A 25902-nucleotide genomic window follows, 5' to 3' on the forward strand; every position below is an offset into this window, starting at 1 on the left:
CATGACTGGGAAATTTACCTGCAAGCTCACCTGACTGTAGATGAGATTCAGGTCCTCAGTCACTGTTTGAGTCAGGGCCCCAGATCTTTGTTATTAGTCAAGTTGACCTCCAGCAAGATTTTTTGTTTACTCAAAGTGTGCAAGTTGGCAGAGTCTATTAGCAAGGTGTAAGTTACAACCTTATATAACTTTATCATAGAAACAACATTCCTTTATCTTTACAATGTTTCATTATTTAAAAGTTAATCACAGGTCTTGCTAAGACTTAAGTAGAGGGGATTTAATGTGAGAGCGTGAATGCCAATAGGCAGCAAACATGGGTACCACTTGAGAATTTGTCTACCACATTCTCCTACATTTTATTTTTCATGTAGTGGTTGGAAATATTCTTTAAAATATGAGTCAGATCATGTCATACCTCTGTTCCAGACTTTCCAGTTGTTTCTTATTAAATTCATAATAGAATGAAATTCCTCACTTTGGCCTTGCACCATCCCCACTTTATACTCACTCTAGTCCAGATGTACTGACTTTCTTTATCCTCAAGCCCACTTAACACTGCCCCATTTCAGAACTTTTGCATTGCAATTCACTTTGCTTGGAGTCCTCTTGGACTTTTCATATTATTCAGTTCTTTTCTCTAAGTGTCTCATTCAGAGAAGTCTTTCTGGACCATGTTATCTAAAATGCTAATTTCTTGAACATGTTTATCTGTTTTTCTCCACTAAAAGGAAAGATCCATCGATGCTTCATGTGATGGACTGTTACCTATGTGATGAAATTCAGGAAATATTCATTAGAACAAATGCCCACACTACAGAAGTTAGGACAAGAGAAAATAGATTTCTTCTACTAATTATCTTGTAATCATCCAAGAGAATAGACCAAAGTACCATGCTCTGACCCCTAGAGAGAGGTGTATCTTCCCTTAATTAAGGTAAGAATTCCTTCAGGGACATTCCGTTCTCTTTGCTGCTATCTTATCAGGAAACTTTCCATCTCTAACCCAGTTTTGCAATTCTAAGGACACTGCGAATGGAAAGTTAGTGAGCTTGAGAGTTTTGATAACCAGAATCTCCCTGATTTGTCTTCTCTCGTAATTAGTAAAGTAACATTTCTGGCTATATGTGGCATCAGAGCCTGCTTAAATTTAAGTAACCTTACAAAATCAAGATTTTGAACCTGACAAACCAGGAACTCAACTCTACTATGACCTTTCCCCCAAGAGGTGGCAGTTGTGATGAAACACATCTAGAAAAGTTATCTAACCTTGTCCTTCACTTGTAGTCTGGTACTCCAGAGAGCAATTTGGAGGGTAATTAGTTTCACATTTGTCTTTGTTTAGATGCAATAATTTCAGTTCTTCAAAATTAACCTAAATGAGTTTAAGATTTACAGTTTGTTCCTGGAAGAAAAGAGATATTTCTATGGCTTAGACCACAAAGTTGACTTTTAATGGACAGATTTCATTTGGTAAACTGCAGCAGAATAAAATTGCTGCAGAAATTTTTCTCAGTAGCAACCTAACAAATCCTGAATTGGCCAACTTCCATGCCTTTCAGGTTTCCAGAAATACAAACAGGAAGTTAACATTTCCATAGCAATAATGATTCTGTAATAAAAGCTGAGGAGGGACAATAAAACAGAAGGTCAGGATGAAAGCAATTTACATTTTATTAACATACTAAAACTACATCAGAATGATTTTAATATTAAAATAGAGTCAGTATATAATTAGAAAATCATTTGTAATCAAATTGCTTTTTACTCCCACTTTTAGGCATGGCTATGCTGTGGTCTTGTAGTAAGAAACAAACTTACAGAACATTTCCAAATTCCTTCAACCTGTTGTGTCATATCATGGGTGATTTTTCCAAAGAATGTTTACCAATTTTCAAAGTACATGTTCTTTTCAAGGAAAAGGCATGTGTTTCTTTGTGTTATTCACCCCATTACTGTCAGACAGCATACACTTTTGTGAGTATAATGAGTTTAGTGACTTGAAGCGAGTCAAATGAATTCTTTCAGACACCCCTATTAAGCTAATAGACTGACATATTGTCCTATAGGCATGGACATTGTAAATGGTAAAGTTTCCTGGATTTCCCAGTTGCTTAGATTCTTCCTTTCCAAACTTTTTAATAAGAATTCCTCTGACCATGGAGGATAGATTGATTTCCTACGAAAGTGAGTGGTAAGATCCCTCAGTATTGTATAAAGAAGGAAAACCTGAATTCTAAGGAGAGAAAGGCAACATTCCAACTTCTTTGGTGGAGAAGGATGACCAGTAGGTAATGAACCAGTGTTAAAGACAGAAGGGGGAGAAAAGGTATTTAATTCTGTAAACTATTTATTTGTTACTGTAACCTTGAGTTGACCAAGCTTCCACAGCCTTCTACTCTTGACTTATAAGGCAGATAAAGTAGTTAACAAATGGAATACAGATTTAAAAAATTTGGACTCTCTCTTATTGTGAGAGAACTCATTTTTCATTAGTCATCTGCCATTTCAGGAATATGAATTCAATCTCATTCAATGATTGTAAATAATAAGAATTTCTAAGCCTTCCATTCCTTTAAAACTGTACTGACCACCAGATAAAATCCAAATAAATTCTTGACCAACCATGACTCTTTATTGTCTTTTATTTTCCCACTGCTATTTTTATTGAAGTGTGATTTTTATGTGGGAAGTAACATTGATTTTTAACATTTAGCAACCATGTACTTTGAAGTTTGTACTCAACACATAAAAATAGTCTTTTTCTCTGAATATACCTCCTAGCACTAGAGTGTCCTCAGTGGGTTGACAGTGGAGTTTAATATGCCACAGTACTGATGGGGTAGGATAATAATCTCCTTTTTTTAAATAAATGCAAGTATGACATCCAGAGAAATAGTAACATGAATCTTTTTTGACTATTCAGATAAATTTCTATATTCATACTTAAAAAGGACAAATTACTTTCCCTAACAAAGTCCTTGGGTTGTTAATACTAACAAATGCTATGCCAGTCTCAAATTCCTGCAATTTTTGTGTATTTTGCCTTATTCTAGGGACAACTGTGAATGGAAGGTTAGTGAGCTTGAGGGTTTTGATGAACCCTCAAGGGGGGCCAGCGCTGTGGCTCAGCAGATTAAAACCCTGGCCTGAAGTGCCGGCATCTCATATGGGCACCAGTTCGAGTCCTGGCTGCTCTTCTTCTGATCCAGCTCTCTGCTGTGGCCTGGAATACCAGTAGAAGATGGCCCAAGTCCTTGGGCCCCTGCACCCACGTGGGAGACCCAGAAAAAGCTCCTGGCTCCTGGCTTTGGATCGGTGCAGCTCTGGCCGTTGTGGCCATCTAGGGAGTGAACCAGCAGATAGAAGACCTCTCTCTCTCTGTCTCTACCTCTCTGTAACTCTGTCATTCAGGTAAATTAAAAAAAAAAATAGACATTGTGTATGAAATGGTATAGATGGAATGCTAGCCTCTTATGGCCCCAGAAATCCTTCTAGCACTAAACATAAAATCCTAGTTTCTCATTAGGGTAATTAATGGAAGGATTTAAGAACTAGAAGAACCTGATTTAATGCACACCTTGATTTTACAAATTGCAAAGTAGAATTGAAGGGAGGTAATTCATTCCAAGTTCATGTAAGTAAATGGCACAGAACCAAGGACATAATCAAGTTCATTGTTTTCTCCAATTCAAATTTTGATTTCTGGTTTCATAATTCAGTTTTTTCAAATAGATAACAAAACATCAATTTCATCCACAGAAGTTGTAAGGAGATAATTACACTAAAGCAATCTGATGTCAATACTAAAATTCTTCATTTTCTGAAATCAGAGAAAGTCTTGGACATCAAACTCAAATTTCAAAAAGTCTCAAATAGCAAACCAAAAATTGCACAACCTTCAGGACATTTTAAATTATATTTTGGTAAACAAAAATTATAATCACCATCAGAGGAGTTAGAAAACCAGGTTAATGGTTATCTAACAAATGATATTGGACAAAAGCCACATTTTACTTAAAACAACTCCAAAAATAACTGTTTGTATTTCTTCCTCAAGTACAAACAGGTGAAGATAGAGATATGAGCTCACATCACCTACATATGTGATTAAAGTGCAAATCATATATACATGGCTTGGAAATACTCCACTCTAGTACTTATTTACCTTATTATTTATATTTTAAATGTTTATTTGTCTTAATTTACTTCAAAGGCAAAGCAACAAGAAGGAAAGGGAAAGAGAAGAAAAAAATCTTCCATCTGCTATTTCACTCCTCAAATGTGAACAACAGCCAAGACTGGGCCCCACCAAAGCTAGGAGCCAAGAACTTCATCTGTATCTCCCACATAAGTGGTAAGGACACAAGCACTTGAGTCATCATCTTCTGTTTCCCAAGATGCATTGGCAAGAAGCTGGATGTCCGGGACTGGAATCAGCATGCCAATATAGGATATGTGTGTCCCAAGTAGGGATTTAACCAGCTGCATCAAAATACCTGCCCCTTATTATATGTATAGATATAGGAAACTTATTTTCTTTTTGATAAATATATACATTATAGTCATTATTTAGCCATTGCAAGTGTTATATCTCTAAAAGCAAAATTGCTGAGGTCAAAGATATGTATTTGCATTTGAAAAATTGATATGTACTACTAAACTGCTTTCCAAAATAGCCATGCCAATTTACCCTTCCATCAATAGTATTCAAAAACTTATTTTGCCATATAATTATAAATACTGATGGAACTATTATCCATCTCCTAAGTTTTCTACTATATTTTCTTTCAAGGATTTTATTTGGAAAATAATTTTGCCATTAATATTTTTATAAATCTAATTAATGTTTATTGCTTATCTTCACATTTTAATTGTAGTGATATTTGCCATGATATTTTAAATGTAAGCGGTTTTCCTGTGTTTGCTGAAGCATCTTTTTTATTTTATTTAAGTTACACAAGTTTCATGTATTTCATAAATACAGATTTAGGAACATAGTGATCCTTTCCACCCTACCCTCCCTACCCGCTATGCTTCAACCATTCTTCCTCCTCCCTCTTCCATCTCCACTCTTACTTTTATGAAGATCTATTTTCAGTTTACTTAATAATTGTAAAGTTAACCCCTCACTAAATAAAAGAGTTCAACAACTAGTATGAAGGAAAAAACAAAACATTATTCCTCAATGGAAGAGACAAATCTCAAAATGTCCATTTCACTCCAATACATTACATGTTAGGTACTCTATTAGTTACCTGATACATACGTTTTAGTTAGTTAAAACATATGATATCTGTGTTTTTAGGGCTAGCTTATTTCACTAAGTATAATGGTTTCCAGTTGCATCCATTTTGTTGAAAAAGATAGGATTGCATTGTTTTTACAGATAAGTGGTACTCCATAATGTAAAGTTACCATAATTTCTTTATTCAGTAAACAGTTGATGGACATCAGTTGATTCCATGTCTTAGCTAGTGTGAATTGTGCTGCAATGAACATTGGGATACAGGTACCTCTTTCAGGTGCTGATTTCTTCTGGTTTGGGTAAATTCCCAGGAGTGGGATAGCTGGATCATATGCTAGGTCTATATTCAGATTTCTGATGTATCAGAAAATTTATATAAAATTTTCAAATTTTCTTTTTTTGATTTCTCTTACTGAACTGACATTTACATCTTGAATCCATTTGAAATATATTTTGTTATATGGGATGAAGTAAGTTAATTTGATATTTCTCCCATTTGTTTATTTTGTAAGCTTCTAAAACAGTTTATGGGAACTTCATTATATGCCCCACCAGTACTCATGAAATCTCGTCATAAATAAAAGTGACTATAACAGTTACAACTTATTTGGCATCAATAAAAATACAGAAAAATGAAAAAATGAAATTTTATACCTAGAATTAACTGTTAAGAGTGAGGCACATTTGTGTTCAGTTTTCTTCTTTAACTTAGCATAATGTATTTGCATTTGTGATACTGACATTTTGTAAATGTACTTATAAAGAAACCAATCTTTGCCCAGAAGTGCAAACATATGTAAGCATCACACCAAATTTCAAGAACTAGAAATCACTGTGGTTAACTTTAGTTAAGTATCATATCATGTATTTTTCATGTTTATGTTGAGATACAAAGGATTGCTAGGTAGGCAGACATGCACTTACTGGAGGCAAAGGTACCTCATACATGCATATGTATTTATAAATTATTTATTAGGGGAATTGGCTCGAAGATTGTGGAGACTGAGAAGTCTCAGGGCTTCTAGAAGTTAGAGGCGTTGGAATGTGAGTGGTGTAGTTCTGTCCAAGTTCAGAGGCCTCAGAACCAGGAAGCTAAGCATGTAACTGTCATTTCAACACCCTAGGGGCCACCAGTGGGCATCCTAGAATGCAGACTGGGGATTCTACCCCTCTGATGCCCAAGGACAGCTGAGGAAGACTGCAGACCCGCTTAGATAATAGACATATTCAGCTACTCTGGTTTTTTCTCTGGGGCCCCAACTGACTGAAAGGCACCAGACACACACTGGGCATGGATCCTCACTGGATCTCCTCTGGAAACACTATCATAGATACTTCAAAACAGTTTTCTACCAGGTTTCCACATTGTCTTAATCCATCCAACTTGACACCTGACCTTCATACATGGAGTTACTAAAACAGACAACTTAATATTTTAACAAGGGGGCCGGCACCGCGGCTCACTAGGCTAATCCTCCTCCTTGCGGCGCCGGCACACCGGGTTCTAGTCCCGGTCGGGGCGCTGGATTCTGTCCCGGTTGCCCCTCTTCCAGGCCAGCTCTCTGCTGCAGCCCGGGAAGGCAGTGGATGATGGTCCAAGTGCTTGGGCCCTGCACCCCATGGGAGACCAGGAGAAGCACCTGGCTCCTGGCTCCTGCCATCAGATCAGCGCAGTGCACCGGCCGCAGCTCGTTGGCCGCGGCGGCTATTGGAGGGTGAACCAACAGCAAAGGAAGACCTTTCTCTCTGTCTCTCTCTCTCACTGTCCACTCTGCCTGTCAAAAAATAAAATAAAATATTTTAACAAGTGGAAGGCACTGTGGCACAGGGGCTTAAGCTGCCACTTGGGATGCACACATCCCATGTCACAGTGCTGGTGGGAATCCTGGCTATGCTGCTTCTGATCCAACTTCCTGCTAAGGTATCTTGGGATGCAGCAGATCATGGCTCAAGAACTTGGTTCCTTTCCATCAACATGGTAGACTTGTATAGAGTTTCTGGCTCCTGGCTTCAGCCTGGCTAAGCCCTGGCTACTGGGGAGTGAATCAGCCTCTCTCTCTCTCCCCTTCTGTTGCTTTGTCTTCAAAGTAGATGAAAATACATACATACATACATACATACATACTTTCACAAAAGTTTATAGCTAGTAGAAATTTGGGGAGATGCTTTATATATATATAAATAAAGAGAAAGAGCAACAGAGGAAAGAAAGAAAGGAAAGAGAGAGAGAAAGAGAGAGGAAGGAAGGAAGGAAGGAAGGAAGGGAGGAAGGGAGGAAGGGAGGAAGGAAAAGAAAGAAGGGTGGGTGTTGTGGTATAGCAGGTTAAGACACCATTGAGAACTACCTCATCTCATATCAAAGTGTCAGTTCATATCCCAGCTGTTTTGCTTCGAGTCCGGATATCTGCTAATGTGTGTGGGAAGCAGCAGATGATGGCTTAAGTACTTGAGTCCTTGCAAGTTATGTGGAGTACCCAGATGGAGCTGGATGGAGTTTCTGGCTTTGGCCTGACCAAACTTAGGCTGTTGCAGTTATCTGGGGAGGGAATCACTGGATGAAAGATGTGTGTGTGTGTGTGTGTGCGCGCGCGCGGGCGTGTGTGTGTGAGAGACTCTGCCTTTCAAATAAATAATAAATCTTTAAATAAAAAAGATGATAGACGTTCAAAATTTTTTCCTTGAAATTTAACAATGTAGCTGATTGCTTGTGTAACATATTAAGAAAAGTTCATTCAATACGAGGAGCTGCAAATTGAACCGGGGCATTTTTTGTACTCAGCGAAAGAGAACAATGTAATTGAAACAGAAAACAAATGTTAATAACCAAAAGTTCCAAGTTACCTAAGTAAAGTTATAGATGATTACAAAAGGAATGGATGGACAGCAATCAGGAAAGGAACAATAGAAAAGTATATTCCAGGGGCCGGCACTGTGGCTCACTTGGTTAATCCTCCGCCTGCAGCGCCGGCATCCCATAGGGGTACCAGGTTCTAGTCCCGGTTGCTCCTCTTCCAGTCCAGCTCTCTGTTGTGGCCTGGAAGGCAGTGGAGGATTGGCCAAGTGCTTGGGCCCTGCACCCCATGGGAGACCAGGAGGAAGCACCTGGCCCCTGCCTTCAGATCAGCGCGGTGCACCGGCCGTGGTGGCCATTGGAGGGTGAACCAACGGCAAAAGGAAGACCTTTCTCTCTGTCTCTCTCTCTTTCTCTCTCATTGTCCACTCTGCCTGTCAAAAAAAAATTGAATAAATAAAGTATATTCCAGTGCATAGGGAAAATAACCCGAATTATAAAATTGAAACTGATTACTAAGTGCCCAGCAAGAAAAATGCAAGAAGGCCCACATCTAAGCCAAAATGTGGAAACAACTCAAATGTCCATAAATAGGTGAACTTGCAGATAAACAAAAGCTGCTGTATGCTAACAATTGGGTATCATTTGGCCATAAGAAAGAATGAAGTGGTGGGAATTTTGACACAGCTTGGGACACCCACATGGTGTATCAAAGTGCCTGGGCTCAAGTCATGACTCTGTTTCTCATTCCAGTTTACTGCTTATGTGTACCATGGAAGAAGCCATTGAGGTCCTTGCTACCCACTTGGGAAGCCTGGGTTGAATCCCAGGATCCTGGCTCCATTGAAAGCATTTGGTGAGTGAACCTGGGGAAGGAGTATCTCTCTCTCTCTCTCTCTCTCTCTCTCTCTCTCTCTCTCTCTCTCTCTCTCTGTATTTCAAATAAATAAAAGAAAATTAACTAAAGTGAAAATAGATAGTACCAATCATATAAGAAATTATTTAAGAAAAACAGAAGCACCGATGCATGCTACAATGTGGATGAACTTTGAAATCTTTGTGAGTGAAAGAAGTCAGACACGCAAGTGCTATGAGAGAACATAAAACAAAATTTAATATGTCAGGTTCTTTCTGTTTACTCAGATAAGAATTCTAAGCCCAGTGCAAACAAGGCAGACAACATGGTCAAGTTCAGGATTTATTTGGAAAGTGAGAGAAATACACAGGAACGTGAGGGCTTTATTAAGGAAAAGTGGGTCAGAAAAAGTAAGTGGGGAGTTCCATACCAGCCTCTCCTGAAAGCAGGAGAGGGCACGAGGATGGGAGAGCAGCGGCTGGTGGTAAAAACGGGGTGCAGAGGAGCAGGCATGAGAAGCAGCAGAGCGGGGTGGACTCCGTGTGCTCCAGCCTCTTCTTAACTTCCAAAAGGGCAGTGGTTACATAGTCTGATTGACAGGTGAGTGGATACAGGTGAGATCACTTAGGGGCAAAGGGTGTGGCCTGCAGCTCATGGGCCTAAACTGTCTCCCTGATTTGTCCCATATCACAGGGTCACATATAATTTATGGTTCTATTTATACAAAATATCTAAAATAGGTAAATTCCTTAAAACAGAAAGAAAATTAGTGATTTCCCGGTGCTGCGGTATGGAAAGAATGGGGAATCACTGATTAATGGCCATGAGGTTTGCTGTGGTTTGAAAGTTTATTATAAAGTGCAAATGTTGGAAACAATCATCGATGCTACAGGGTTGGAAAATGCTGCCTAATAAGAAGTAATTAGCTCATGGAGTCTCTGCCCCCATGAATGAATTAATGTCACTATCCAGCGGATGAATTAATTATCACTAGAGTGGGCTTGTTATAAAAACAGGTTCAGCTTTCTCATGGTGTCTTGCCCTCAGGACTTCTTTCCCTTCCACCTTCTGCCAATAGGAAGAGGCAACACAAAGACCCTCACCAGAGGTCAGCATTTTGATAATGACTTCTCAGCCTCCAGATATGTGGGAAATAAATGTCTTTTTAAATAAATTACCAAGTCGATGGTATTCTATTATAGCAATACAGAACAGAAAAAAGACATAATTGCTTTTTGTTTAGTTTTAGAGTTAAGAAAATGGTTTGGAATTAGATGAAGGATGTGGTTGCATAACCAATGCATATGGACCATACACTTCAAAATGGTTAATTTTATATTATGTGGATTTCACCATTGTTTTTAAAGAAGTAGGTAGAGAAAGGAGAAGACATTGCCTTACCACTGAGAGACTCATGAGATGGAACTGTTCCTGGGGAGTAAAAACAGAAAATCCACAACTGGAGATACTATAAGTGGAATTCTAGAGCCATATATCAAGAAATGTTGGTGACCAATTCTTCCTTTTAAAAAAGGGCTGGTCTCAAGAAAACGTTTCAGCAATATCTTCTAAAGAATAAGAATTGGCCGGCGCCGTGGCTCACTAGGCTAATCCACTGCCTTGCGGCACCGGCACACGGGGTTCTAGTCCCGGTTGGGGCGCCGGATTCTGTCCCGGTTGCCCCTCTTCCAGGCCAGCTCTCTGCTGTGGCCAGGGAGTACAGTGAAGGATGGCTCAAGTGCTTGGGCCCTGCACTCCATGGGAGACCAGGATAAGTACCAGGCTCCTGCCATCGGATCAGCGCAGTGCACCAGCCACAGCGCGCCGGCCGCGGCGGCCATTGGAGGGTGAACCAACAGCAAAGGAAGACCTTCTCTCTGTCTCTTTCTCTCACTGTCCACTCTGCCTGTCAAAAAAAATAAAAATAAAAAAAAAGAGAATGAAGTCTCTCTCACTGTCTACTCTGTCAAAAAAAATAAATAAATAAGAATTAGGGAAAAAAAGATTATGAGGCTTGAATTTTATGCCCAAACCAACTCATTCCTGTGAATGATAAAATAACAACGGAGATAGATATCCCATGGACTTTGGACACTTACCACCTATAAACCCTATTGGAAAAGTTGATTAAAGTTACAGCTCACAAAAATATTTAAAAATCCTAAATGTATTTTATCACAAGCATGATGAGCAAAGAAACCACTAAAACGTCTTGTTAAGTTTGCTCTGGTTTCAGCATTAACAGGTAGAGTTTTGAAGCCATGACTGTTGTCCTCACAAGAAGAAAAAGTTGGACAAACTAAACTAACACATTTTCTGTAGTCCAGTAGAGAATAAGGATGTCACAGAAAACCATCACCACAAAATCTGGTGAGACAGGCACATCCAAGCAGCTGAGATGAGGTCTCTTGGAGCAGAAGCTGTTGGAGCTATAGACGGATTAGGAGTGCTTGTATGGACATCTGATGAACTGTTCAAGCCTGCCTGAAGTAACACGAGAGAGAGCAAATATTGGGGCCTCAGTCTTGAGGGTTTCCTACCCTTTTGTGGAATTTCCAGGAATACCACCAGGTTTTAACAGTGAGGTTTTGAGAAGAATCCACTTAAAAGACTTTGGCAGAGGATGCAAAGAAGTATGCCCAAGACCTCTGCATAACAAAGGCATATTCTCCGTGTGGAAATTCTGCCAGGGAGTAATTATAAAACCTGCTTTTCAGTTGGGAATAAGAGAATCTTTTTCAACTCTAATCCCTACTGGGCTTCTTTTGTCATATAAGGATAGACCAGCAGAGTCAATAGCATTTAACCTTTAAGGAAGTAATCTGGGAATGACAAAGCCCAGGAAGGGAGTAGAATGCAAGATGTAAAATATAGTATACTGGAGAGACGTTTTCGAAGGTCACTGTCCTGAGACACCACTGACTACAATAATGAGGTCTCAGTGGAAGAGTACAGAATGTTCCTCCTCCTTTACACTTTACTACCACAATTCTAGGTGGGACAGCAGTGGATTGCAGCTGAATCTTCTACAAGACACTGAGTCTGTCTGGAGAAGAGTGCATAAGGAAGGGCCAAGTCAGCAGAGGAAAAAGCAATGACACAGGATTGATTTGAAGCTAAGGATACCTGTAGGTACAAGAAATACTAAGCACAGTTCAATTCCTAGCCAGATTAACATAACACTAAAGGCCTATTTACCACAGGTCCCGTCACCCTATATAACATGTCTGGCTTATGATAGAAAATTACAAAGCATGCCAAAAGGCAAAAAACTAAAAACCAAAACCAAAACCAATCTCAATACACAAAGCAGTCATCAGAACTGGACTCAGATATTACCCAGATACTGAATTATTGAATAATTAAAAATAACTACTATGAACATGTGAAATGCTCTAGTGGAAAATGTATATATGCTGCAGGAACAAATAGGTGATGTAAGAAGATATGGATATTCTAAGAAAAAAACAAATGGAAATATTAGAAATCAAATCAAACTAACAGAAATGAAGAATGCCTTTGATGGCACATTAGTAAATAGCACATGTCCCAGGAAAAATCAGTGAAGTAAAATAGATTAACAGAAAGTTCCCAAACTGAAATCAAAGAATACATAAAACATAATAGAATATTTAAAGTGGAGAGAAAGTTTTAAAAGGAATATCTGTAATTGGAATGCCAGAAAGTAAAGAAAGAAAGAAAGAATAGAGCACAAGGAATACTGGGAGTAATATTAAAAACTTTCCAAAATTAGTGGCAGATACCAAATCACACATCTATGAAGCTTGGGGAAAGTATAAAAAGATAGAATAGAATAAAAACAAAACACAAGCACCACACACACACACACACACACACACGTTCCTGGGAGTAACATATTCAACCCTCAAACTACCAAAGACAAAGAAAAAATTCTGAAAGAACAAATAAAATTATAATCTTGAAAAATTGTCAGATTATATTAATGTGATAGAAGCATGTGGTATTGAAATAAAAGTGAGTAAAAGTTTTCCTTTTGGAACATAGGACATCTATCTCTATATCTATCTATTTATACTCTAGGAAGTAATAAATTTAATATGATATATATTTTAAAGATTTTATTTCTTTATTTATTTGAGAGGTAGAGTTACAGTGAAAGGGAGAGACAGAGAGAAAGGTCTTCCTTCCATTGGTTTACTCCGCAGTGTCCAGAGCTGTGCTGATCCGAAGCCAGGAGCCAAGTGCTTCTTCCTGGTCTCCCATACAGATTCAGGGGCCCAAGCACTTGAGCCATCTTCTACTGCCTTTCCAGGTCACAGTAGAGAGCTGGATTGGAAGAGGAGCAGTCAGGACTAGAACTGGCATCCATAGGGGATGTTGGCACAGCAAGCAGAGGATTAACCTACTGTGCCATGGCGCCTGTTCAGATACACATTTAATAAATTTAAAATTGTGCATATACATGATATATATTTAATAAATTTGATATGGTTTGTACACATGACATTTACTTATCAAATTTAATATGGCATATATATTATGTAATTATAAGAATAGCAACATTGGAATTTAAACTAGGATATGTAACTTAAGAATTATTCCAGGAATAAAGATGAATAACAAATACAACCTTATCAATAAACTGTTGCAGGTATACCAAGGAATTTGAAGCCATTAAAAAGAACAAGATAGAGTTATGTTCACTGGGATTAAAATATTTTGTCTAACATTCTTTCAGTAAAAAACTAAATGTTTCCATCCAAACATATGTACATGCATGCAGGTAAATGCACGATGCGAACCAAGAAGAAAGCACCTCTGGAGAGAAGAGGGATTCAAATCGGAAAGAGTGAGGGAAGATGTTTCCTGTGTACACTCGTGTTGTTGGGATTTATATTGCTCCATCTATACACATGCATATATAATTATGTAAATTTTAAAAATTGATTATTTATATGAGAGAGAGAGAGAGAGAGACATATAAACAGAGAGAGCTTCCATATGCGGATTCATTTCCCAAATGCCAGCAATGACTGGGGCTGGGCCAGGCCTAAGCTGAGAGCTTGGGACCCAATCCAGTTCTCTCTCATGGTAGCAGGGATGCAACTGCTTGAACCATCGCCTCCTGCCTTTCAAGGCATGCATTAGCAGGAAGCTGTTGGCATCAGGAATGCAACCAGAAATCGAATCCAGATTCTCTGATATGGATGCAGACATCCCAACTAGGCCAAACACCCACCCCCGGCAAAGCATTTTTAAGAACTACAGGCTCTCTGAAAAGATCCTGTCTTACTAGTGAAAACAAGAAGGTGCATCTGAATTTTTTATTCTTCGTTGTAAATGGAATGACAAAGTCAACATGCAATATTTTAATATGTAGAAATACAAATCACTTCTCTCCACAGAACCTTCAAATATCACGTTCGGAGGTAGAGCTTCAAAGTGAAATAATTTTTTCCTGGAACATAATTTTTCATTTAAACAAGTGGGTGCAATATGACCCACTGGCCTTGTGCCTGCTCCTGTACCACAAGGGCTGTTTGAAACCATGAAAGCAACCACATCAAGGCAGATTAGACCACTGAGAACTTCCAGGAAATCATGTCAGCCTCACATGATTTATCTGTGAATCTTTGTTAGGAAAAGTAAACCAAGAGACCCAGAGCTAATGGGAAGAATCACAGAATTAGTCTTCTTTTGAAAGGCCATGAGGGAGAAGTCATCTGAGAAATCTGGAAATGCCATCAATTCCATATGCTTCGTGTTCTTTTAGGGAATTAAAAAAAAAAAAACATAAATTCTGTTCAGTACTCTTAAAGGCATTATTATTTCCATGACTAGGAAAATCTTTTATTCTGCACATTTCAGCCTAATGAAAAAAATTTCTTCCTTGTTTTTACTTTTGCAATTATTAACCCCATAGTAAATATTCTATTTTTGATCACTTTAATATGTATGCACCTTTACATATATCACCTATAATCCAGAAGTCAGCGCCATGTAGAATGCTAAGACTTGGATATAAAGCCACGCTGGCTGAGCTGGCATCCCAGCTGTACCATTTACTAGGCATGTAATGTTTGCCAAATATTTACCTGTTTCTTAATCACCTCAACTGTAAAATGGTGCCCTGGTGCCAATTTCATAAAGTCCTTATGAGGACTGAATAAGATACAATAAGTAAATATCTCACAATCTTCCCTGGTACGAATTAACATTACCAAGGTATAGTCATTAAAAGCTTCTATCAACCCCATGAGGTACACCCTCCCACTATGAAGAAGTACCTATAAAAGGAAAGTGGCCCATGCATTTAGATATGCGAGATGGAAATAGAGACAGAATACAGCCCAGAAGAATTGGTCCTGTGTTGTGGTACAGCAGGTTAAGGCACTGCTTCAGACACCAGCATCCCATATGAAAGTGCTGATTGGAGTCCCTGCTACTCTGCTTCTGAGCCAGCTTCCTGCTAATGTACCTGGGAAGGCAGTGGAAGATGGCCCATGTACTTGGATCTCCGCCACCCATGTGTGAGACCAAGATGGAGTTTCTGATACCTGGCTTCAGCCTTGCCCAGACCTGGCTGTGTAGACCATTTGGGGGGTGAAGCAGCAGATGGAAGCTTGCTCTCTGGTTCACACACACGCTTTCTCTTTCCCCATAGAGCTCTACCTTTCAAATAAATAAAAACAAACAAACAAACCCTGGTCAATGCACCAAATAAAATACATTATTTTATAAAGTTTTCATATTTTTGTCTTTTGCCTTTTCAGTTGCATGTAAACATTGGGAAAACAGTGGCAACTCTTGTCTTCTATTTGTAGGTTTTCTTGTGTGGCCCAATTCATTGCCCTGTGTATATGTGGCAAATATTGTTGGAAAGGAGTAAATTGACATTTATAAAGTACTTAAAAACATCTGCCAAGAACTATGGCCAAGAACTGAGTAAAATTACATTTTTATTTAATCCTGACAAACAATCTCAAGAGGTAAGTGTTATTATTCTGGTCTGACAGATGTTTTGCAAATGTTGCCTAGAGGACAAATTTTTCTTTCACTGGACTACGAGTTCTCCTTGTAGAAGGCACCCAATTGTTGACAGCAAGATTTTAAAGCCAAACTTGGTAACAAACTTGATTCTGCTACTTACTGAAGAGTGATTTTTGAGTTGTTAAACTTCTCTAAATCTCCTCTTTAAAATGCAAATAGGAATTATAGCCTATATCAATTTATAATTATATGAAATGAGGCAGTGCATGGAAAGTCCTTTACTGAAATAACAATAAGCAGTCTCTAAATGTCAGTTGTTACAGTTATCACTATTAATGAGTTTCAATAGAGTCAGCTGAAGTGAAAGGGCTTTTATTATGCTTTAGCTGCACTGTCAATGTGATCTTTAATGTGAGAAATATCCTAAGATGGAAAAGCTTTGGGAGTCAATTATACAGGTAATTGAATCAGTTTAAACAATTTCCCTGGATAGTGCCTGTCCAAAACAATCATTGTTTCAGTAAAACTGTTGGTAGAACATGATAGGAGATAGTTTTTAAATATTCTTCCCAACCTGAGTATGGCCTATAAGTTCTTAGGAATAGGCAGCTTGTGATACGCAGATAGAAATTGGTATGCAACAACCATTTCTTCTTTAGCTAAAGTGTCTTCCGAAAGAACAGTGAGGCTAAACCTATTGAGATTTTATCATCATCAGAAGTCCAAAATCCTTTAGGGAGGAAAGCCTGCATGTAATAATTTTATCTTATTCAGTTTTTAGAAATTAGAATACGCTGCCTTGTATCTAAAAAATCAATAAATTGCAAATTCTGGTTATAATTGAGTGATATTTACCAAATGTCCTAAATCTACTAAAAGCTAGAATATTCAGATAAAATATGATACCATCAAAAGTATATATAACATTGAACTTTCAGTAAGTAAGGTTTTACTTACATGATTCTGAAACCACTTCAGATTCCTGGAGTGTCCCAGTGTTATCATTATGAAGCCTACCGGTTAGGATAACGTGGATTTCAGCACCATGCAAGGGAGACTTTTTCTTACAAAGAATGCACTTCCAAGATGAAGGAGGTCATGTCAGAGTGTTGTGGGTTCCTTTGGAGGCAGTTTTAAATAAAGACTGTGGATTGCTTGCCTAGAATGTTGTAAAAACAAGAGTTAATATAGAATGAGGAGTCCCAGAACTGATATTCCCAAGAGTTGGCTGCTTTAGTTTACCAGGGCAACCATAACAAATGACCTCCCATGGGGTGACTAAAATAACAGAAACTTGCAAATATTTCCCACAGTTCTAAAGGCTATAAGAAGGAGATCAAGTTGTAGGAAGGGTTGATGCTCTTTGGAGACTTCTTTTTACCTGATGGATGGCTGTCTTCTTGTGTCTTCATGTAGTCACCCCTCTGTTTGTGTTTCAGTCCCAGTCTCCTCTTTTTGTAGTAGTCAGATTGAATTATGGCCTCCCCTAATGATATCATTGAACCTTACATACTGCTTAGAGACTGTATATCCAAATATCTGGGATATTGGGAGTTAGGACTCCAATATATGAATTTTGGGGAAATACAATTCAACCTCTAACAGTGATTTTGTAGACAGATCTTTTGGCAGCCTTTTTAAAGATTCAGAATTCCTCTGCTCCACTCTTAAATATTAGGTCAAGGGAACTGCATTTTCAACATGTGTCGTATAACCAGGACTTGTTTTTTGCACATGTCAGAGATGAGCTATTAAAGTGGCCCAATTAAAATACAAAGGGCCAAGTATTTGGCCTACTAGTTAAGACACATGCATCTCTTCTCAGAATACATGGCTTCACAACACCTGGTTCCAGTTCCAAGTCCAGCTTATGCTGATGCAACTCCTATGAGGAGACAGGTGAGGGGGCTTAGGTAATGGGGTCCCTGCCACTAACATGGGAGACCTAGATTGAGTTCTCAGCTCTTGGGCACTTGGGAAACGAAAGAGCAATTGGGAACTTTCTCTGTCTCTCTAATTTATGTCTCTGAATGCCTCTTGAATAAATTTTATGGAGAATTTGTTGGCTTACATAATTGAGACTTCCAAAAACAAGCCTTTGGGGGTACCTTAATAAAGGACTTAGATAATATTAGTACAGCTTGGATTCTTTTTACATTTAACCTATGTGGTTTCCTAGTGGTACCTTGCTCTTTCCGTTCTTTTGTGGCTGAAAGCTGGCTTCACTCTTACCTTGTCTTTACAGGTTCATATTTAGTGGCATCATGGGGTTAATGTTTCATCTGTGAATTAGCAAATGGATTGAAATGGCAAAAATGGGTCTTAATTGGCTAAATAGATGGGCAATGGAAAATAGGTGAATTCTTTGCTTTTGGATGTGAAAGTACTAATTCACTGATGCATAAAAATATAAAGTATTTTGTAATTATACAAAAATATAATTCAAAGTTTATTTTTATAACACTGTTAGTTATGATTCTGATGTGTATTTAAATCTTCAAATGCATTTTTATTCACATTAGATATAATTATCACTATTTTACTCTCAAGGAAACAAAGTTTCCAGAGGCTAAGTAACTTCGCCATCATAGGAAAACCAGTAAGAGCCAAAAATGACAGAGATCTGGGCTTCAGATCTTTAACCTTTAACTGTGGAGCCTCTACTTATAAATGCAGCTTCATGCTGCCTCATTGACATGCTAAATATGACAGCTACATGTACCAGAGCAAAACTCATTCAGATTTCAGTTGTTTTCATATTACTTCATGTTGAGGAAGAAGTAAAAGTATTATTATTTATTTTCATTATCTACATGCACTTGTTTAACATGCAATGTTTTCTTCCAGTCTTAATATACAATAGAACTATATGCATGTGCATACCCACAGGTATCTCACAGCACTGACAAATGCAGTTTTTACAAGGTGGCTATTTATTAAGGATCTATTAATTCAATTCAATGTGCACAAAAGGAAAACAAGAGATAGAATGCTTCTTTATCCCTTCCTTAAGCTAGGAGTTCTATCAGACAATTAGGTCACTTGATGACCTTACATTTGGAGCTAATATAATCACACATATTATATAACTACACATATGTTTAGAGCTAATATAACTACACAGCTAGTGTTCAAATGTTTTTTTTTTTTTTTTTCCAGCAAAGCACATTTCTTTCACTACTGAATTGCTCTGAAGGTGTAGGTCTTTCCCTGGAATTTGAGCAGCATGTCTGTTCCTATTGCTGAGAAAATGCATATAAATGCCTGAGCCAGCTTAGTGGTCTTCACCAAAAATAGCTTGGCCTTTTGACTCACCCAGGCTGCCAGTAAACACTGTTTTTTTTCCCCCTTTCCACAGATAGGCTAAATCTAGTAACATCAAGTCATTGCTTTCTGAATTGGCTGCAACACTGAATTTGTTTTAGTTTGGGAATCCTTGCTATCTGCTCATATGTTGTGTCGAGGAACACTGGGGCAGGAAGGGTCTGGCAGATGATTTGGCTCAAACTCAAACATTTAAAGATAAAGAAACAGAAGCCTGGAAAGTTAAATGACCCTCACAAGGCCACATTGCTGGTCAGTGACAAACCCAGAAAAACCCTGAGCTCCTAGTGCATGAAACCATCCACCTTCTGCAGTATGAACAGGAGGTCTCATGGTTGGAACACAGCCCATCCCCTTCCACAGAAGCTTGCAAGATGAAAGCTAGGTAGGAACCCCAGAGGCTACCATGTTTGTGGGATTTTCATATTGTGATATGCTGCTATAGCCCGAGGAAATAGTTGAAGACTCAAATGATACAAAACCCAAGAAAGCAGATATTTTAATACTCAAACTTCACTATGGCCTTCTTCCTTCCATCTATCCAGTTCTTTCTTCTTTTCTTTAACGTGGTGAGAACACTTAACCACCTGATCTACTTACTCTAGTAAGTTTAAGTGTATAATATTGCTAACTATAGACACAATGTTTTATAGCAGGTCTCTACAGGTATTCCTCTTGCATAACTGGAACTTTGTACCCATTGAACAGCAACTTCCCGATGTTCACACCTCAAAGCTCCTTGGCAACCAATATCTTATTCTCAGCTACTTATGGATTTGACTATTTTAGGGACCTCTTGTAAAGGGAAACATATGATATTTGTCCTTCTGTGTCAGGCTGTTTCACTTATGATAAGTTTCTGAAAATTCATCCATGTTGTCATGTAAGACTGAACTCCCTTCTTTTATAAGGCTGAATAATATTCCACGGCACATATCCACATAGACAGACATTTAGACTGCTTCCACATCTTGACCACTGTGAATATGTTTTCAATGAACTTGGATTTCAAATATCTCTTTGATATTAATTATTTGATTTCAATTATTTTTTATAAATATCCAGAACTAGAATTTCTGGATTCCATGTCAGTCTATTTTTAAATTTTTTATGAAGAAATGCCATACTGTTTTCATAGTGGCTGCCTCATTTTATACTCATTTTATACCACCATTGTTGTACAAAGATTCCAACTTCTCCACATCTTCATCATTACTTGTTAACTTTTTCTATAAATAACAGTTATCCTAACTAGTGTGAAGTGATAATCTCATTGTGGCTTTTACTTGATTTCCCTGATTCTTACTGATGTGAAGCATCTTCTCTTTTATGTGTTGGCCATTTGTATATCTTTTTTGGGGTGACGTGCGTCTATTTAAGCTCTTTACCGATTTTTTTTAACCAGGTTGTTTCTGTTTGTTGCTATTGAGTTATAGAAGTTCCTTATATATATATATTGGGTATTAACCTCTTATCAGATATGTAGTTTGAAAATATTTTCTGCCATTTTATAGCTTATCTTTTTCATTCTATTGTTTGTTTTCTTCGTGGTGCAGAAGTTTCTTAGTTTGATGCAGCCTCCCTTATCTATTTTCACTTTGTCACCGCTTTGGAAGTCATAGCCAAGTAGTCCTGGCCAACACCAATTCTGTGTACATTTTCCTGTGTGTTTTCTTCTAGGAGTTTTAACATTTCAGGTCTTACATTTATATTTTTAACCAATTATAAGTTGATTTCTTTTTTTTTATATGTCAAACTATACAGAATTTATTTTTTAAATTGATTTCATTCCTTTGAATTTACTAACAGGACATAATTAAGATACGTATAAAGAACTTGCTACATTAGCATTTTCTATTTTAAAATTTGATTAACATTCAATACACATTTTTAAGGGGTACAAGGCAACTTTTCTTTTTTTTTTAACTTTTATTTAATGAAAATAAATTTCCAAAGTACAGAATATGGATTACAATGGCTTCCCCCCCATAACGTCCCTCCAACCCGCAACCCTCCCCTTATCCACTCCCTCTCCCCTTCCATTCACATCAAGATTCATTTTCGATTCTCTTTATATACAGAAGATCAGTTTAGCATACATTAAGTAAAGATTTCAACAGTTTGCTCCCACACAGAAACACAAAGTGAAAAATACTGTTTGAGTTCTAGTTATAGCATTAAATCTCAATGTACAGCACACTAAGGACAAAGATCCTACATGAGGAGTAAGTGCACAGTGACTCCTGTTGTTGACTTAACAAATTGACACTTGTTTATGGCATCAGTAATCACCCTAGGCTCTTGTCATGAGCTGCCAAGGCTATGGAAGCCCCCTGAGTTCACTGACTCTGATCATATTTAGACAAGGCCATGGTCAAAGTGGAAGTTCTCTCCTCCCTTCAGAGAAAGGTACCTCCTTCTTTGATGACCCATTCTTTCCACTGGGATCTCACTCGTGGAGATCTTTCATTTAGGTTTTTTTTTTTTTCCCCAGAGTGTCTTGGCTTTCCATGCCTGAAATACTCTCATGGGCATTTCAGCCGGATCTGCATGCCTTAAGAGCTGATTATGAGGCCAGAGTGCTGTTAGGACATTTGCCATTCTATGGGTCTGCTGTGTATCTCACTTCCCATGTTGGATCATTCTTTCCCTTTTTGATTCAATCAGCTAGTATTTGCAGACACTATTCTTGTTTATGTGATCCCTTTGGTTCTTAGTCCTATCATTATGATCAATTGTGAACAGAAATTGATCACTGGGACTAGTGAGATGGCATTGGTACATGCCACCTCGATGGGATTGAATTGGAATCCCCTGGTATGTTTCTAACTCTACCATTTGAGGTAATTCAGCTTGAGCATGTCCCAAATTGCACATCTCTTCCCTCTCTTATTTCCACTCTTATATTTAACAGCGATCATGTAAGTTGATTTCTATATATGGTGTAATGTAAGGATTCAATTTCATTTTGTTTGTATGTGGATATCCAGTTTCCCAGCATCATTTGTTGAAGGGACTCTTTTTACATAATGTATTTTGAGCCCCATTGTTAAAGACCACTTGAATGTATATATATGAATTTATTTAATTTGATTATTATTTAATATCCTTACTATTTTCCTACTGAAAAGAAAAGTTATTTGTTGAATTATTTTTTTAAAGATTTATTCATTTATTTATTTGAGAGGTAGAGGCAGAGAGAGAAAGGTTTCCATCCACTGGTTTGCTCCCTAGATGGCCACAACAGCCAGAGCTGAGCCAATCCGAAGCCAGGAGCCAGGGGCTTCTTCCGGGTCTCCCATGCAGTGAGAGAGAGACAGAGAGAAAGGTCTTCCTTCCGTTGGTTCACCCCCCAAATGGCCCCACAGCAGGCACTCTGCAGCTGGTGCACCATGCCGATCCAAAGCCAGGAGCCAGGTGCTTCCTCCTGGTCTCCCATGCAGGTACAGGGCCCAAGCACCTGGGCCATCCTCCACTGCCTTCCCGGGCCACAGCAGAGAGCTGGACTGGAAGAGGAACAACCAGGACAGAACCTGGCGTCCCAACCGGGACTAGAACCCGGGGTGCCGGCACCATAGGTGGAGGATTAGCCAAGTGAGCCGTGGCGCAGGCCAAGTAAAACATATTTTAAAAACTTAATTTTTAATTAAAATAATTTAAAAAGTTATAAGACCTGCTTTTAAAGATTTCATGTATTTCATAGGTACAGTTCTAAGAAGATAACCATACTTACTTCCCATCCTCCCTCCCTATATCCCTCCTTCTTCTTTCCTTGATTTTTTACAATAACTTTTTGTATTTCATGTATACAGTTACAATGATACTTCCTACTGTACCTTCCTTCCTTTACTCACTCCCCCTTCCTCCTCCTTCTTTTCTTATTTTTCTTTTAATTTTTACAATAGCATACTTTAAATGTTCTTGATAATCACAAACCTTAATGGTCCACTAAATAAAGAATTCAACAAGTAGTAAGTAGAAAAACCACGGTTTCTCAGAAGTATAGGGAAGGGCTATAAACAATAAAGAAGTCTCACAATGTCAATTTCGTTCATATACATTATATTTGTGTGTGTGCGTGAAAAAGAGAGAGAGAAGGAGAGAGAGAGAGAATGTAATCCTCTTTTGCTGATGAAGATCTTGATTATTGATCCTCACAGAAGGAAACTAACCTAAGTTTCTGGCCATATTCTATTCTAATTTGGTGATATGTATGAGAATTATAAATACTCAGCCCCTTTTATTTCCAGGAAATCTGTGTAACAAAATTATAAGAATTTATCCCATGTACATTTACAGAATCTGAAGGTAATTCAGTTTATTTTCTAGTTTTTTTCCATGTTTGCTGAGAATTTGTGGATCATTTGAGGAGAAAGAACATTATTTATTAATTTTCATTTCATTGGAAAGGCAGAGAAAGAGAGAGAGAGAGAGAGAGAAGGAGAGAAGGAGAGAAACCGAGAGAAACAGAAGGAGAGAAAGAGAGCACATGAGGCCAAAGGCAGAAGCTAAATCAAGGTCTTCCACTTGAGTGGTAGGAACCCAATACTTGAACTACCACCTGCTGTCTGTCTCCCAGGTATGTATTAGCAAGAAGCTGGGGTCAGAAATGTAGCTGAAACTCCAGCATACGCACACTGATATGGGATGCAGACATTTCAATTAGAATTCCCTGGCAATTTCTTCCAATGGAACTTAAATTATTTATTAAGCACTTCCTTATTTAAACAGGTGGAAGAATACAAATGTTTTAATGCCTCCCATGCAATTTTTCTTACCTTGAAGTTTACGATTAATTTCATAGAACAAGATGAATACATTTCAAGTAATTAGATAACAAAACAGGAGAGCATATTAAATCTTAATTCCACTCAAATGCACTTTGTAGTGAAATGCCTGCTTGGAACTGGTCCTCCCTCCTATAGCGTGGTGTTTAACCCCAGTGGGCATAGAGTAACAAAGAAGTTGAAACAGACATAAGAATGTATTAAAAGTTGATAATATGAATCCTCCTGCTGACACTGTGAACTAAACTCTAGTGTCCTTACTTTTTAATTATTTTTAAAAATTCTAATTTTCAATTAGTTTTTAACAGATTCAATGTGATTTGTGTAGTGTCCTTACTTTTTGATGAAAATAGAGATTCAAAGTATTTACAGCTAAGTGACATGGCAAGGCAAAGTGGTGATGAAACATTTTCCAAACTCAACTCTCAGTCACCCTGAAGCTTGTTCTTTATTCACTGCCATATTCAAACAAACAAACAAACAAACAAAAACTGTAGGCTGGGCTTTTCTTGTATCCCTATGTCTTTCATTGGTCATGCTTTCAAACTATTGAGTGTTCAAGTGTCTTCTGTATTAGTGGAAATTCTCAAGTTTTCATTAACCCTGTTTCATGGCATGTTAAGTTATGTATAGCAAAAAGCAGTCCTTCCCGAACAAATGAGGCTTCTCAGCCAGAGAAATGTTAAGGAAACCTCTTAGATGGCAGTGAAATATAAGTGTTGGTGTAAATAAGTGAAAATAACTGTTTCACTAATAAAATCAATTCAATCTGAACTCTACCACGGCTGCAGTATTAAGATACAATAATGGATACTCAACAGACTAGTAACCAAGTCCTGGGTGTTCTGTGAATTTAACAATTATGAAAACAAATACAACTCATTTTTTCATTTATAAAATAATATGTATATTCATCTTGCTACCTCACAAGGTTGACTTAAAGATAAAAATGTATATTTGTAAACCCATAAAACCATATTATTTATAAGAAATAAGTTAAATTTGTCTTTTACCTATGACACATCCCCCAGAGGGAATCAATATTGCAATTATTCCAAGTGTGTATATGCATTCAGTAACTCTCAATCACTCTAAATTTCTCCCCAGTTGGTCCTATGCTATCTAAAACCGAGAAAATGGAGTGCGTTTAGATATATCTGGTGGAGCCATGAAGCCAGCACCTTAACCAAATAAAAGCGTTAATAGATAGCAATATCCAAGTGTGTATATGCCTTCAATAACTCTCAATCACTCTGAATTTCTCCCTAGTTGGTTTAATTTTCATTAGAAAACCATGCTCAAGATTATGTTACCAATTGAGGCATAAAAAAGTAAATCACCCAGTATCACACAGTGAGATAAACACAAGATACAGCCAAGCCCATCAAAATAGTTGCATTTTTTGCATTCATTCATTCATATATTTATAATTAATTGAAGTGCTACTTACTAGATAGATGGATGTCTAGATGGCATTGGGAACCAGGAAAATAGATAAAATGAATTAAGGAAGACTGAAGCTGAAAGAACAGAAAGTTGCTGTGGACCGAGTCCTAGGAGTTTCCTGGAGTTGGGGGTTTGATAAAAAGAAAGGGAATAGCACAGGAAGTTGAGTAAGAGTGTGCCTCAAGAAGGAAGTGAAGAAAGAGATACATAAACTTTCGAAAGTCTAGCAAATAAAATGATTTAAGACAAGAGAGTGGCAGCTTTGTTGACTCTTGAGATTTTGTGTAGGATAAGGATAGTTGACTATTGACTTTGGAAAATATATGATATCAATGACCCTAATGGAAGTAATTTCAGTTGACAACAGTTCAATTACAGTGAAGTTAGGAAAGAATAGGATGCAGTAAAGTGGAAGCAAGGAAGACAGTTCTTTAAAGATTGTATTATAAAGGGAGCAGATATTGAAATAATAACTGGG

At 37.9% G+C, this 25902-nt stretch overlaps 1 protein-coding gene and 1 long non-coding RNA gene across 7 annotated transcripts in view; one reads left to right on the forward strand and one right to left on the reverse strand.

Annotated features, from left to right (window-relative positions):
* The window catches only part of COLEC10 (collectin subfamily member 10), a 231954-nt gene that overhangs the window by 76041 nt on the left and 130011 nt on the right, over window positions 1–25902 (forward strand). The window contains exons 2-4 of one of the 3 annotated variants that reach the window (XM_070075426.1): window positions 4217–4357; window positions 8793–8895; window positions 15702–15866. The gene's annotated coding sequence lies outside the window, so the exon portion shown is untranslated. The remainder of the gene's footprint in view (window positions 1–4216; window positions 4358–8792; window positions 8896–15701; window positions 15867–25902) is intronic. The other 2 variants (XM_070075428.1, XM_070075427.1) reach the window with 2 other exon arrangements.
* LOC127490759 (uncharacterized) lies at window positions 12981–25578 on the reverse strand. 4 transcript variants are annotated; one of them, XR_007919156.2, is made up of 4 exons: window positions 25429–25578; window positions 16825–17026; window positions 15435–15545; window positions 12981–13203 (listed from the first exon to the last, which is right to left on the reverse strand). It is a non-coding gene; the product is annotated as an uncharacterized lncRNA (long non-coding RNA). The 4 variants fall into 4 exon arrangements; XR_007919154.2 differs by having other exon boundaries at window positions 15435–15549; XR_007919153.1 differs by lacking the exon at window positions 12981–13203 and adding an exon at window positions 14493–14643.

The sequence above is a fragment of the Oryctolagus cuniculus genome, chromosome 6, assembly GCF_964237555.1.
Source record: "Oryctolagus cuniculus chromosome 6, mOryCun1.1, whole genome shotgun sequence".
NCBI classification, from domain to species: Eukaryota; Metazoa; Chordata; class Mammalia; order Lagomorpha; family Leporidae; genus Oryctolagus; species Oryctolagus cuniculus.